General features: G+C 39.2%; 1 protein-coding gene and 1 long non-coding RNA gene across 17 annotated transcripts in view; one reads left to right on the top strand and one right to left on the bottom strand.

Moving 5' to 3' along the window:
- The window catches only part of LOC109405842 (low-density lipoprotein receptor), a 1,187,857-nt gene that overhangs the window by 484,186 nt on the left and 688,916 nt on the right, over positions 1-14,755 (bottom strand). The gene's annotated exons all lie outside the window — the stretch shown is intronic.
- LOC134291301 (uncharacterized) overlaps positions 1-14,755 on the top strand; it is a 598,232-nt gene that overhangs the window by 281,227 nt on the left and 302,250 nt on the right. The gene's annotated exons all lie outside the window — the stretch shown is intronic.

Below are 14,755 nucleotides of genomic sequence, written 5' to 3'. Positions count from 1 at the left end.
CTTAAGAAATCTCCAGAGGAACTCCTGGAGGAATCTCTGCTGAAATACCATTTTTAATTTCCTGAGGAATTTCTGGAGGAATTCCAGGAAAAATTTCTTAATTGAATATGTGGATGAATTATTGGAGGAATCATCATAGGATTTCCTGGAGGAATCTCTGGAAAAATCTTTAGAGGAATCCCTGAAGGAATTTCTGGTAAATACCTGGACCAATTCCTGAAGGTATTCCTGGAGGAAATGCTGGTGGTATTCCTGGAGGGATCCCTTGAATCAATTCCTGGAGAAATCTCTGGAGGAATCCTTGGAGTTTTACCTTGAGGAGATATTTCTTGAAAAATTTTTCAAGGAAACCCTAGAAGAATTCCCGGAGGAATCCCTGGAAAAACTCATAGAGGAATTACTGAAGAAATTCTTGAAAGAATTTCAAAAAGCTTTCCTTGGAGGATTTTCTGGATCAATTCCTGGATGAATTCTTGGGGTAATTCCTAGAGGTATTTTTGGTGGCAATTCTGGATGAAATCCAGAATTCCTAAGGTAAATTCTGCAGGATTTCCTGCAGACTTTATGGAGGAATTCCTGGACGAATCCCTGTAGGAATTTTTAGACAAATCCCTGAAGGAAATCACAGAGGAATCCTGGAGCACCTTCTGAAGGAATTTCTGGAAGAAGTCCATATTATCATCACAGAAGGAATTCCCAAGTGAATTTCTGAAGAAACCCCATGAGGAATTCCTAAGGGAACCACAGGAGAGTTTTCTTAGCGAATTCCTGTAAGAATTTCTGTAGGAATCGCTGGATAAAAAATTTTAAACAAATCCATGTCTGCAATAATTTTTAGACGAATAATTTAAGAAACATTAGGATGGACTCCTAAAGGAAAACATGAGTGTTAGGTTAGTGTAAGACAAAGCCAGTTAATATCCGGTGCAATTCCCCCCGGAGACTTTTTAGATACGTTCCTCAAAGATTCTGATATGCATATTTACTTTCAGATTCCGATGTTACTACATAGAGTCTTTCATGAGTCTTCATTTGAAAAGTCATGGATTCCCCAATGAATGTTCCGCTCATTCCTAGGAAACCTGCTGGTTGGTGGCAGCCGCCTCAAGCCAGCCAAAACCGTTTTCGCCTCGCCGTTGTTCACCACCCACGCTGCCGCGCCCGGTCATTCCGGGCCCACTTCTTCGGGACGAAGCCGTTGTCGCATCCCGGTGGAACAGAAATCCCCGGCTTTTCCTCTGCAGCTATTGTGGCCCACCTGGCCAGCCACCGCCGTGTTTGCCACACCATTGTCTTTTTAGGCAAACATTCAATTGGCAATTCAAATTTGACAATTGTTGCACCGCACGCTAGATTGGTTTTGTTACTTTTGAATTTTGAGCTTTTCTCTCAGCTCATTTCTGTTTCATTTGTATGGGAGCCCCCCGTTCCAGAGACCGGAGAGGTCTCACACCAAGCTAAGAACCTTCCGCGGCTCCCAAAATACCCACACACAAAATTTCACACCGATCGGTTCAGTAGTTTCTGAATGCATAGCGGTCAGACAGACAGACAGACAGACAGACAGACAGACGGAAATCCATTTTTATATATATAGATAGAAGATAGATAGATAGATAGATAGATAGATAGATAGATATAGATAGATAAACAAAACGTCGATGTTGCTAATTTAGTTGATTGAGTGTGTGAATGTTGTTGATAGTATCTGTTCTTTCATTATGTTATCTTATCTACTGTTACTTTTATAGAGCCTGTCCGTTTTTTTCAGTTTTCAAATTTTTGATATTTTTTATTATTTTTATTAGAACATTTTTTTTTATTCTTGTAGTTTTTTTGTTCATTCTTATGTTTTAATTGATTTTCTTTGAATTTAGCTTATTTTGTTGACATTTTTTTATTTTGTACATCTGCGCTTTTGCAGATTTGCTCAATTTTGTTAACTAGTAATCCTTATAACCGTAATGGTTATAAATAGCTATGATAGGTACAGTCACCAGCACCCACAACCATTCCAACAAAGCCTCGCAATCAAATTGATGTTGAATCATGAACGATGGCGGCAGCGAAAGTGCACATTTTGCAATGATGGAAGCATCCTAGCTAGATACCCATATCAGCGCCTCAGCCGCCGTTATGCGGCGTCCGTCGTCGTAATCGTCTCGTCAAGCCGTCAAGTCGCGGGTTCCGCGCCGTGATGATGCAGCTTCAGACCCGGCTGTGTGGCGACAGACGAATCGCTCGCTCGCTCGTTGGGGCTATGAATAGATCTGGTGAGCCGTGCAGCATTACTGCTTGTGAGATTGATATGCGAGGGGATTCTTCCCTTCTTGTGAGATGAGCAACTACTACTACGTACTAGGTACTAACCATCTGAGACACCACCGCTTGAAGCGTGTATGACTAACTAAAGAGAAACTCCTTTCGGTCCTAGACCAACGTGACGGGATGGATTCGGTGGAAAATAGGACTCGAGATTGATTGCGCGATTGTCTAGAAGAGGGAGTGCTTTAATCAGTGAGATTGAGGATGCGCTTCTCGCTTGAGTGAGCTTTGATTTAAGGATAATGAATTGGACAGGAGTACATAAATTAGCGAGACTATGTCAAGGTTTATACCTCGATTGTTCTGGGATGCTGTATACTACGACAATTTAACTTAAAATTTCGAGTGAAAAACAAAATGTAATGAAATAGTTATCAAGAGGATGGAAGATATTATTTATCGACTTAAATTCTCCAAAAGTAGTCCGTATCTTTAAAAACTGGTTCAACGGTGTTGATAACTCGTTTAAGTTATATAATTTTGGCAGCCTATTTATTGCACCCACAAACAAATAGAAACGCTCCATAGAAAATCAAAAAGCGCTCCATGAGAATGAACATATGTTCCATGAAAATTTGCAATGTTACCCATAAATAATTGAAAACGTTCCAAATTTTATAAAAAATGTACCGGTAAAATATAAAATTTTCTCAATAAAAGTGAAATTCCGCATCAATAAATAATACTGAAATGCTCCAAAATAAAATACAAATAATAATCCATAGAAAAATGCAAATGCTCCATAAAAATTTAAAATTGTACCCCTAGAAAGTTGAATATTGCTCCATAGAAAAATTAAATTGCACCATAAAAATTGAAATTGCTCCATAGAAAATAGACAAATGCTCCATAAGTATTATCAACCTGCACCATAGAAAATATGAATTGCTCCATGAAAAATTGAAAATCCTCCATAGATAGCATATTCTCATAATTTAATTCGACAGGGCTGAATTGCTTTACATTGCACTGCTTTAGTGGTGCAAATGTTTACAGTTATGAAGAATATTGAAATTGTTATGTAGCAAATTATATTTTATGTGGTGCAGTTTGATAATACTTAAGGAGCATTTGTCTATTTTCTATGGTGCAATTTCAATTTTTTATGGTGCAATTTTATTTTTCTATGGAGCAATATTCAATTTCCTATGGGTACAAATTTAATTATTTATGGAGCATTTGCATTTTTCTATGGAGCATTTGTATTATGTTATGGAGCATTTCAGTATTATTTATTGATGCGAAATCTCACTTTTAATGAGAAAATTTTATGTTTTACCGGTACATTTATTATAAAATATGGAACGATTTCAATTATTTATGGGTAACATTGCACATTTTCATGGAACATATGTTCTTTCTTTATGGAGCGCTTTTTAATTTTCTATGGAGCATTTGTAATTTGTTATGGTTGCAATAACCTTTTGACTATAATTTTAATTTTTACTAGCTGTCCCCCTCCTTTTTCCAGAGATCGGATGAGTCTCACACTATGCTAAGAATTTTCCCCGGCTTGAGATTTACCACCATCCTCAATGTACACGTTTCGAGAACTCAAACCTTATTGGGTCAATAACGGCGCTGGCCACGTCCTTACGGTCTACCGGGGAAGGGAAGGAATGCTAGTTCGACTACTGTTGCTACTACAGGTTGTAAGTACTGCTGGACCCTCCACAGTTGTCGCGGGAAGGAGTTTTGTTAGTGGGGAAAGATTGATAGTTACATAGATCAGGGATATACTTTGGTAAGTGATGCGATCCATGCAACCGTTCAGTACACACAAATGCGAAGAGGGGCAGTATACTTATTTTTATCTTTCTACTTACGATTTCCAATACAAGTACTTTAAGTGAATGTTGACTAATTTACCTGAAAATGAGAAAAAATGCGGAATTAGTGTTGAATAGATATCGTACAAAGATTTGCTTATTAATTTTTCATTTTTGTATTTAAGTTAAGTAATACATTCATCAACATTATTATTATTATTATTATTATTTCATTTTCATATCAGAAATACATATTCCAACTTAACCAAAGCCAAATGCCTCGATTTAGGAGAAAATTTGTTATAGCTTTAGTACACGCCTTCATCGATGTATTAGTTCTGTAGATTTTATACAAATAATTGGTGCTGCATTAAGAAAGCACCTTCAAAACTCTTCAATTGCTTTTTCCTAGTATTGCAACAGCTAGATCATAAATAAAAAGAAATTCGCGTTAAGTACTGTTCCTTTGAATTCCACTAAGAATTTGCATCCTTTGACAGATACGTATTTCGACCTCAACTGTAAGGTCGTCTTCAGTGTCTTGTACTTGTCTCGACTCGAGCTAGATCATATTGTGACAGCGATAAAAAAACCCGATTCAATCCACCTATGGTGAACAGAACCCTTCTTACACTTATTAAAAATATTGTTGTATTATTCGTATTCAACAAATTTATTTTGTCTGATTGACCAAAAGTTCTAGAAAATATTGTGGATTTCGCATCTAGTGGATTGGTTTCCAAAATAGAATCAGACCATGGACTAAACTACCAGAAATACCAGACACCTCCTAGAATCTTGTATGGAATGTTAAAAAAAATAGCTTACATATTCTGGAATATTGTATCTTTTGTTAACTGCCAAAAGATCTTAAATCGATTAACAAATGGATAAGAAAATCAGCGGCATACACTTTGGCTAATATCTCCTAATCAGTCGAATAAATTAGCTCCGAAGTACTTGGTATTCATGGTTATGGTGTAAAAAGGACAAAAATGATATATCTACTAGGGTATGTGTGCCATCAGTAATCTCATGCTTCCATTTTCATCCTATTCGAAAACAAGCGATTACGGCACCGATTGACTCCGTTCTTTTTGTTTTCATGGGTGCTCACTTCTAACAAAAAAAAACAAAAATAAGAAACAAGACAAACAGCGCTTCAATCCATTGTTTTTCGTGGGATGAAAATGGGAGCCACATGCTCAATAAGGGAACCAATACCCTATGTAAATCAGTTTTGGCATTAGCTAGTTATTTTGGCTGTCCGGTTCTTGATTTTTTCCCACAATATACAAATTCAAAGCTTTCATTTAACATATTGTTAGTTTTTATTGAATTCCTGATTATTTGTAATTTGGTATTTATAATTTAATTGAAAATAATAACCTGCAAGTATACACTTTATATAAGGTCAGCCATTATTTATTGAAAAATAATTTTCCTTAGACTACTCAACAGCTCATCAATAAAGGAATTTAATGAAATACTCTTCGAAAGATATCTCAGTAACCAAATGTCCAATCGAAATAAAATTTCAGGGCCTTTTAGAAGGATATTGTAGCTTTCATTTGGTGCCAGGAGAACCGAAATCGGTTGACAGACGGCTGAGATATTTATTATGATGCACTTGGTCAAAAATCTCAAAAAGTTTAATCCTTAGTACTCTTTGAAAGATATCTCTGTAACCAAATGTCCAATCGAGATAAAATTTCTGGGAGATTTACTAGGATACTGTAGCTTTCATTTGATGCTAAGAGAATGGTGCAAAATCGGTTGACAGACGGCTGAGATATTTATCAATATGCTACAGGGGTTAGACAAAATGATCGGGACATGCAAAATTTTCACTTTTCAAAAAATGTTCAACTAGCTGTAACTTTTCGAAAAGTGCATCAAATATTCTCAAATTTTTACTGTAAGTTCACGAACTAGTTGTGTATCAGTGCACAGTGGGAAAAAATATGAATAAAAGGCGAATAAATTCTATATCTCTGCTCGGAGTGGATGGAATCGAATGAATTTTTGACACAAACTGCTAAAATCTCTACCGTTTCAGATAAGTACGGTGTCATTCGCCGCACGATGCTGGAAATCAGTGTATTTAGTTCGTTTTACCCCACTCTCACACACACACACACCATTCTGAGAAAATCCTTATCTATTCCCGACTGACGTACAAAATAAATTGCTTTTTTAACTCGTATTTGTGTAAAAACTTTCATAGTATCGGCAATTTGGCATAGGATTGGTCCTGCTCTTAAGGATTGCGTTCTACTCCGGGCGGAGATGAATGTGAAATTTCAAAGAAAAAGGGAATATTGGGATTATTTGAAGATATTTCAATTTTTAAGGCCGTGCAGTGAGCCAAAACAGCTTCATTCGATACTACGAAAGTTTTTACACAAACACGAATTAAATAAATAACTTATTTTGCACTCCAGGATTTTTCGAAAAAGGTGAAAAAGAAAGATAGTGGGGTAAAACGGGCACGATACACCGATTTCCACATCGTGCGGCGAATGACACCCTTCTTATCTGAAACTGTAGAGATTTTGGCAGTTCGTGTCAAAAATACATTCGAATCCATCCACTCCGAGCAGAGATATGGAAATTATTCGCGATTTATACATATTTTTTCCCACTGTGCAGTGGTCCAAATTTTGAAAAGATCGGGCCACTCTCCACGATGTTATAAAGATTCTTGAAAAAGGTATAATTATCCGATAGCCAACATTGAGCTGTTGTATCTCCGGATTCAATGAACCGATTGCAATGAAATTTTAACCATGTATGTCTTATATAATGAGCTATGAAAAACTTTTGACTAAGCTTAAAATTCTCAACACGGAAGAAAATTATAACGATAAGATTATTTGTCTAATAAAACACCAAATAATCCAAAATTTCTACAGCGTTTCAAAATTCAAGATGCAAATCATAGTTCATTCAATTTCCCTCTAATTGTCTTATTAATAAATGTGTTTTGTTGGAAAGTAACCACATAGCCGACAATTAATAGAAAAGGTAATGGGATACATATTAAAAATAGACCAATTTACTAAAAAATCGTGAAATAAATAAAATCGCTATAACTTTTTTTCTTGTTGAATAGTTCAAGGTAAGTCAAATGTTTTTCAGAGTTCGAGTTCATTATATAAGTCGCAAACGGTTCATTAAATCCGGAGATATTACAGCTCAAAGTTGGCTATCGGATAATTATGCCTTTTTTCAGGAATCTTTATAACTTCATGTAGAATAGCACGATCTTTCCAAAATTTGGACCATTGATAGACAACTGGTTGACCAACTTTTAGTAAAAGTTTGAGAATATTTTATGCATTTTTCGAAAAGTTACAGCTAGTTGACCATTTTTTGAAAAGCGAAATTTTTGCCTGTCCCGATCATTTTGTCTATCCCCTGTATATGTCAAAAATCTCCCAAAAAGATAACCTATAATACTTTTTTATTACCCTCCGCTGACCCCCACATATTACTTCAAAGTACTCGAAAGATATCTCGGTAACCAAATGTCCGATCGTAATAAAATTCAATAGGGTTCTCCTAGGATGTTGTAGCTTTCATTTTCAACTAAGAGAATACAAATCGGATATCAGACGACTGAGAAACGTGCGTGACTTTTTTTTTTTGTAACATACGCACACACACACACGCACAGACATTTGTTCAGTTGGTCGAGCTGAGTTGACTGATATATGAGACTCGGCCCTGCGGGCCTCAGATCGAAACTCGGTTTTTCGAGCGGTACTTATATTCCTCTTAGGGGCTGTCCATAAACCACGTGGTCATTTTTTGGGGACTTCTCAGCCCCCCCCCGCGTGGTCATAAGTCCATACAAAATTTTTTATTCGTCCATACAAAATGGTCATCGGCCGAACCCCCCCCCCCCCCTCATGACCACGTGGTTTATGGACAGCCCCTTATGGGTGTAAGAAGGGTAAAAATGTCAAAAAAGGTGACAAAAATACATGTGCAACCACAGGCGATGTCAATTATTCACAGGTCCGGTTGAACGTATATGTTTGCCTGTATTTGTCGCCAAAAATATGTAAACAAACCGATCAGCTGATCACGACGTCACATTCGCCAGGAAATTTGTTCGCAGCTTCTGGAACGTGACATCACCTTCGGCAGCTTCGTGCGACTTCGGCTTGCCGAAGTTGACATGACACGACTACTACTTCAAAATTATCATATCACCAATACCACTTTGTCCGATGGGCCTAACCTGTGAAATTTAGAACATTGAACCACAGGTTCATTCACGCTCAGATCGATCCACTCAAACATGTGTAAGGATCACTCATTTGTGCATACTTTCCAGACAACACTAAATTTGTGCAAAGTGGCCTTACACATTTATGTGTTGATGCCTGAAAATCAAAACAGTCTGTGTAACTGTCACACATTGAAGCGTTTGCAGACTGATTTGAAGAATGTATGAATGTCACACATTGCGAAAACGTTTCCCTTGCTTCGAAAATACGTGAATGTTACACATTCAAATAAATTTTATTCTTATGATTTTAATTTGTAAAATAAAACAATCATTTTCACATAAGTTTATTACTATTTTTCAGCATTATAAAATATGTATTACATACATGGATACTAAATAAATTTTGGTAAAAAAAGCTTCAGTCCAGTGTCAAAGGTTATCGATCCGAAGTTCGCTCACCCGAGCAACTATCTCTTCCCCTCCACTGGGCATTTGGTTGGATGCTCCCTCATCGCTTTTCAATCTAAATTTAAGCGAAGATCAAAAAATAATTATATTCTTCAAATATTTTATCACTTAATACTCATTGCTGGGAAACAACACAAGCTCGTAAGCAACGCAAACTTTTTATTTATTTATTTTTTTCGTTGAAATATTGACAAACGCTCAAGCGTTTGGCACCGAGCTGCCTGCACAAAAATGTGTAACTGGTCATCAACTCACGTTGTGAATATGGCTTACACATAATTTTCACACATTCAGGCCATTTTGCATGCGATGCCGCAAAGTGTGTAAGGGTTACACATGCGGTGTGCAGAAATGTTTAAGCGTGTTGGTGTGCAAAATGAATTGTATAAATTGCTGTAAACCATCTAAAATGTCAAGTTGATCGAGAAAAATTAAATGCAGTTTGTATGATACGATAAAGCACGAAAACGAATCAGCGGATTCACAAAACTCTTTAAGTGAATCGCTCGTCCTCCGGAAAGCTTTCTTTTACTTGTATTGAATCAGCAGAAATTTTAAACACACATCAATAAAATAAAAAAAAAAAACTTTTCTGGATGATTTTTTCCCAATTAAATTAAAAGTATTCTCACAAAAAAATGTCACGATATGAATATTTGCTGAAAAAAAACGTCATAAACTCTGATGATTAAGCAACTCTTTGATGTATTCGACTAATTTCACGTCAACTCATCCAGTAAAAAAAATATTTAAAAATGTGGTCTCAGCATCCCTTTGAAGTTCATTGCTTAGTAAGACTTAATGAATATTTTTGCATTAAAAATTCATTTACATAGACTACCATTTGAAATGGGTCAATTTCAAATTTCATATGTGGAAAACTACAAAGAACCTTTTCAAATGGCAGGTAAGATCATTTTTTCATTGCAAAGATGTTCATTATCATGCCAGGAACATATTATTGGATTCTGAAAGGAGCCCAAAATGTTTTTCAAAGTTCATTATATCAGGCATAAATGATCAAAATTTCATTGCATTTGGTTCATTGAATCCGGAGATATAACAGCTCAAAGTTCGCTATCGGATAATTACACCCTTTTCGAAAATCTTTCGTGTGGGATAGCCCGATCATTTCCAAAATTGGACCACTGATACACAACTAGTTGATGAACTTACAGTAAAAATTTGAGAATATAACATTTTTTTAAAAGTGTATATTGGTGCCTTGGTTTTGATTTAATGATTGCCAGTATTTTCACAAAGGAAATTCCAAGAGCAGTTACTGAGATAAAAAAAAATGTGTTGCAAAACTTCTTGTAGATCTCTTGAGATAGCTCCAAAAAATTTCAAATACTGAAGTCAGTTTGCATGACATCATTGTTTTTTGAAACTTATTTATTTGGGGTGGAAGCTCAGGTAAAATATTATCTCCTGGGCGCCCATTAAAAACACCACCCCCGGCGAAGACTGGCGCTCGAGCCTAGCTATTTAGCACTGTAGTTGGAGGAAATGCCAATGCAGAACCCGTAGCTTCCGGGAAGGTAAGCCCAGCTCCCTGGGTTAGTGGGTTGGTGTCAGGCCCTGCGAGCCAGCCGTAAAAAAGACTAGCACCGGAAAATCAACAAGAGAAGAATGCGAACCGATACCAATGGCGACGACCACAGCGACGAAAAGGGACTTGCGATTGGAAGCTCGGTACGTGGAACTGCAGATCTCTCAACTTCATCGGGAGCACCCGCATACTCGCCGATATACTGAAGGATCGCGGGTTCGGAATCGTAGCGCTGCAGGAGGTGTGTTGGACAGGATCTATGGTGCGAACGTTTAGAGGTAATCATACCATCTACCAGAGTTGCGGCAACACACGTGAGCTGGGAACAGCTTTTATAGTGATGGGCGACATGCAGAGACGCGTGATCGGTTGGTGGCCGATCGACGAAAGAATGTGCAGGTTGAGGATCAAGGGCCGATTCTTCAACATTAGCATAATAAACGTGCACAGCCCTCACTCCGGAAGCACTGATGATGACAAAGACGCATTTTACGCGCAGCTCGAACGCGAGTACGACCGCTGCGCAAACCACGACGTCAAGATAATCATAGGGGATCTAAACGCTCAGGTAGGCCAGGAGGAGGAATTCAGACCGACGATTGGAAAGTTCAGCGCCCACCAGCTGACGAACGAAAATGGCCTACGCCTCATCGATTTCGCCGCCTCCAAGAACATGGCCATTCGTAGCACCTTCTTCCAGCACAGCCTCCCGTATCGTTACACCTGGAGATCACCACAACAATCGGAATCGCAAATCGACCACGTTCTGATTGATGGACGGCACTTCTCCGACATTATCGACGTCAGGACCTATCGTGGCGCTAATATCGACTCCGATCACTACCTGGTGATGGTTAAACTGCGCCCAAAACTCTCCGTTATTAACAATGTACATTACCGGCGGCCGCCCCGGTACGATCTAGAGCGACTGAAGCAACCGGATGTCGCCACCGCATACGCGCAGAATCTCGAGGCAGCGTTGCCGGACGAGGGTGTGCTCGATGTGGCCCCTCTAGAGGACTGCTGGAGTACAGTGAAAGCAGCCATCAACAACGCAGCCGAGAGCACTATCGGGTACGTAGAACGGAGTCGACAAAACGATTGGTTCGACGAGGAGTGCAGAGCGGTTCTGGAGGAGAAGGATGCAGCGCGGGCGGTAATGCTGCAGCATGGAACCCGACAGAATGTGGAGCGATACAGACAGAAGCGGAAGCAGCAGACCCATCTCTTCCGGGAGAAAAAGCGCCGCCTGGAAGAAGCGGAGTGCGAGGAAATGGAACTGCTGTGCCGTTCACAGGAAACACGCAAGTTCTACCAGAAGCTCAACGCATCCCGCAAAGGCTACGTGCCGCAAGCCGAAATATGCAGGGATAAGGAAGGGAGCCTCCTGACGGACAAACGTGAGGTGATCGAAAGGTGGAAGCAGCACTTCGACGAGCACCTGAATGGCGAAGAGAATGTAGGCACGGAGGACCAAAGCAGCGGAAGAAATGACTATGTTGGTGCAGCAGAGGACGGGAACGAACCAACTCCCACGCTGAGGGAAGTTAAGGATGCCATCCACCAGCTTAAAAACAACAAAGCGGCTGGTAAGGACGGTATCGCAGCAGAACTCATCAAGATGGGCCCGGAAAAGTTGGCCACCTGTCTGCACCAGTTAGTAGTCAAGATCTGGGAAACCGAACAGCTACCGGAGGAGTGGAAGGAAGGGATAATCTGTCCCATCCACAAGAAAGGCGACAAGTTAATGTGTGAGAACTTTCGAGCGATCACCGTTTTGAATGCCGCCTACAAAGTGCTATCCCAGATCATCTTCCGTCGTCTTTCACCTAAAGTAAATGAGTTCGTGGGAAGTTACCAAGCCGGTTTCATCGACGGCCGGTCGACAACGGACCAGATCTTCACCGTACGGCAAATCCTCCAGAAATGCCGTGAATACCAGGTCCTAACTCACCACCTGTTCATCGACTTCAAAGCGGCATACGACAGTATCGACCGCACAGAGCTATGGAAAATCATGGACGAGAACAGCTTTCCCGGGAAGCTGACTAGACTGATAAGAGCAACGATGGACGGTGTGCAGAACAGTGTAAGGATTTCGGGTGAGCTATCCAGTTCATTTGAATCTCGACGGGGACTACGACAAGGTGATGGACTTTCCTGCCTACTATTCAACATCGCCCTGGAAGGTGTTATGCGACGAGCCGGGCTCAACAGCCGGGGTACGATCTTCACGAAATCCAGCCAATTTGTCTGTTTTGCGGATGACATGGATATTATTGCCAGAACATTTGGAACGGTGGCAGAACAGTACACCCGCCTGAAACGTGAAGCAGCAAAGGTCGGACTGGTGGTGAATGCGGCTAAGACAAAGTACATGCTGGTAGGTGGGACTGAGCGAGACAGGACAAGCCTTGGCAGCAATGTTACGATAGACGGGGATACTTTCGAGGTGGTAGAAGAATTCGTCTACCTCGGTTCCTTGCTAACGGCTGACAATAACGTGAGCCGTGAAATACGAAGGCGCATCATCAGTGGAAGTCGTGCCTACTATGGGCTCCAGAAGAAACTGCGGTCAAAAAAGATTCGCCCCCGCACCAAATGTACCATGTACAAGACGTTAATAAGACCGGTGGTTCTCTACGGACACGAGACATGGACGATGCTCGAGGAGGACCTGCAAGCACTCGGAGTTTTCGAGCGACGGGTGCTAAGGACGATCTTCGGCGGTGTGCAGGAGAACGGTGTGTGGCGGAGAAGAATGAACCACGAGCTCGCTGCACTTTACGGCGAACCCAGCATCCAGAAGGTGGCTAAAGCCGGAAGGATACGTTGGGCAGGGCATGTTGCAAGAATGCCGGACAACAACCCTGCAAAGTTGGTGTTTGCTAACCATCCGGTTGGTACAAGAAGGCGTGGAGCGCAGAGAGCACGATGGGCGGACCAGATGGAGCGTGATCTGGCGAGTGTTGGGCGTGACCGAGGATGGAGAGCTGCAGCTGCAAATCGAGTATTATGGCGGCAAATTGTTGATTCAGTATTATCATGAATTTGATGAGAACTAAATAAATGAAAATGAATTATTTGCCAAAACCGTGAAAGTCCGACAAAATTTCGACAACAGCCCAACAAAGTTTGTCTAAAATACATAGTTGCACAAAAAAAAACCACAAATAAAGTGAAATAATGGTGTCGTAAAAGTTGTATCTTGATTTATTTTAGTCACTTATACTTATATTTTCAAACCCTCCAAAGCCTCCTCAAAGGTAACGAAATTCTTTAATTTTTAATATAGCATTTGTTTACGGTTTTTTCAGAGATCCTATTTTGTATTTTATGCTTGAAAACATTCTTGGATTTCTTGAGTTTTGCATTAAAAAAATCGTCAAAAATTTTATTTAACATTCTGCAAAAAATACTTCACATATGCTTATAGGAAATTCCTCTCAGAGATTTTTTCGGATATATCATCTCAAATTTCCTCCAGGTTTCCGTTGATATTTTTGAAAACTTTCTAATTTTCCGTGACATCCTTTCTAGCTTGCTTTTTAGATATTCCAAGGAACACAGACAGGATTTCCACAAGGTATTTCTCCGTGGATTCTTCGGCTTATTATAGATACCTTTATTCCAGATAATTATGAAATACTACTTTAAATGAACATTCAATCTATAATTTCTAAAGCAATTCCAAAAGAAGATCCGGAAATATCTTCGTTAGAATGCACGCAAGAATCATCAGAGAAGTATTTTCAGAAGACTTGCAGAAGGAATTCTAAAAAATTCTTTTTCTTTGTGAAATTTCTTGAAGAATCACCGTAATTATTTATGAAGGAGTATGTAAAGAAATTTCCAGGAGAAATTTAGAGAACTTTCATAGAGAAAATTCTGGAAGAACCCTAGATAAAAAAACATACTTGAAGCAAATTTTATCAAAATACCCGAACAAATCTTCTAAAAAATTTATAATTTGTGTCATCGCAGAATTTTTTGGAGGAATCCTTGAAAAAAGTTCTGGAGGAAAAAGCAGTTTCGTAGAAATTTCTGAAAAAAAAATATTTGGAAGAATTATCGGATATTTTAAAGTAAAACTCTTGGAGAATTATTCGGTGAATTTGTAAAGAAATTCTTTGAATAAAATCCACGGTGAAATTCACGATCTGAAGACATACTTTAGATAATCCTTTAAAAGATTTTTGAAGGAATCCGTCTTTTTTCGTAAGTGCCTTTAGTTTTATATAATTCCTTAGAATGTTTTTTTTTTGAAGAGATGAAAAAGATTCGCACACTCAATCCTGAATTGCCTGTTCGATACTTTTTTGACGAAAATAGAACAGCAGCACTTTTTCGGTAGCTACGGTAATCGATTTTACAGAGGTTCAGTACACCAACTGTCAAAAA

Source organism: Aedes albopictus, chromosome 3 (assembly GCF_035046485.1).
Source record: "Aedes albopictus strain Foshan chromosome 3, AalbF5, whole genome shotgun sequence".
Taxonomy (NCBI): domain Eukaryota; kingdom Metazoa; phylum Arthropoda; class Insecta; order Diptera; family Culicidae; genus Aedes; species Aedes albopictus.
This window is presented reverse-complemented; position numbering and strand designations above follow the sequence as displayed.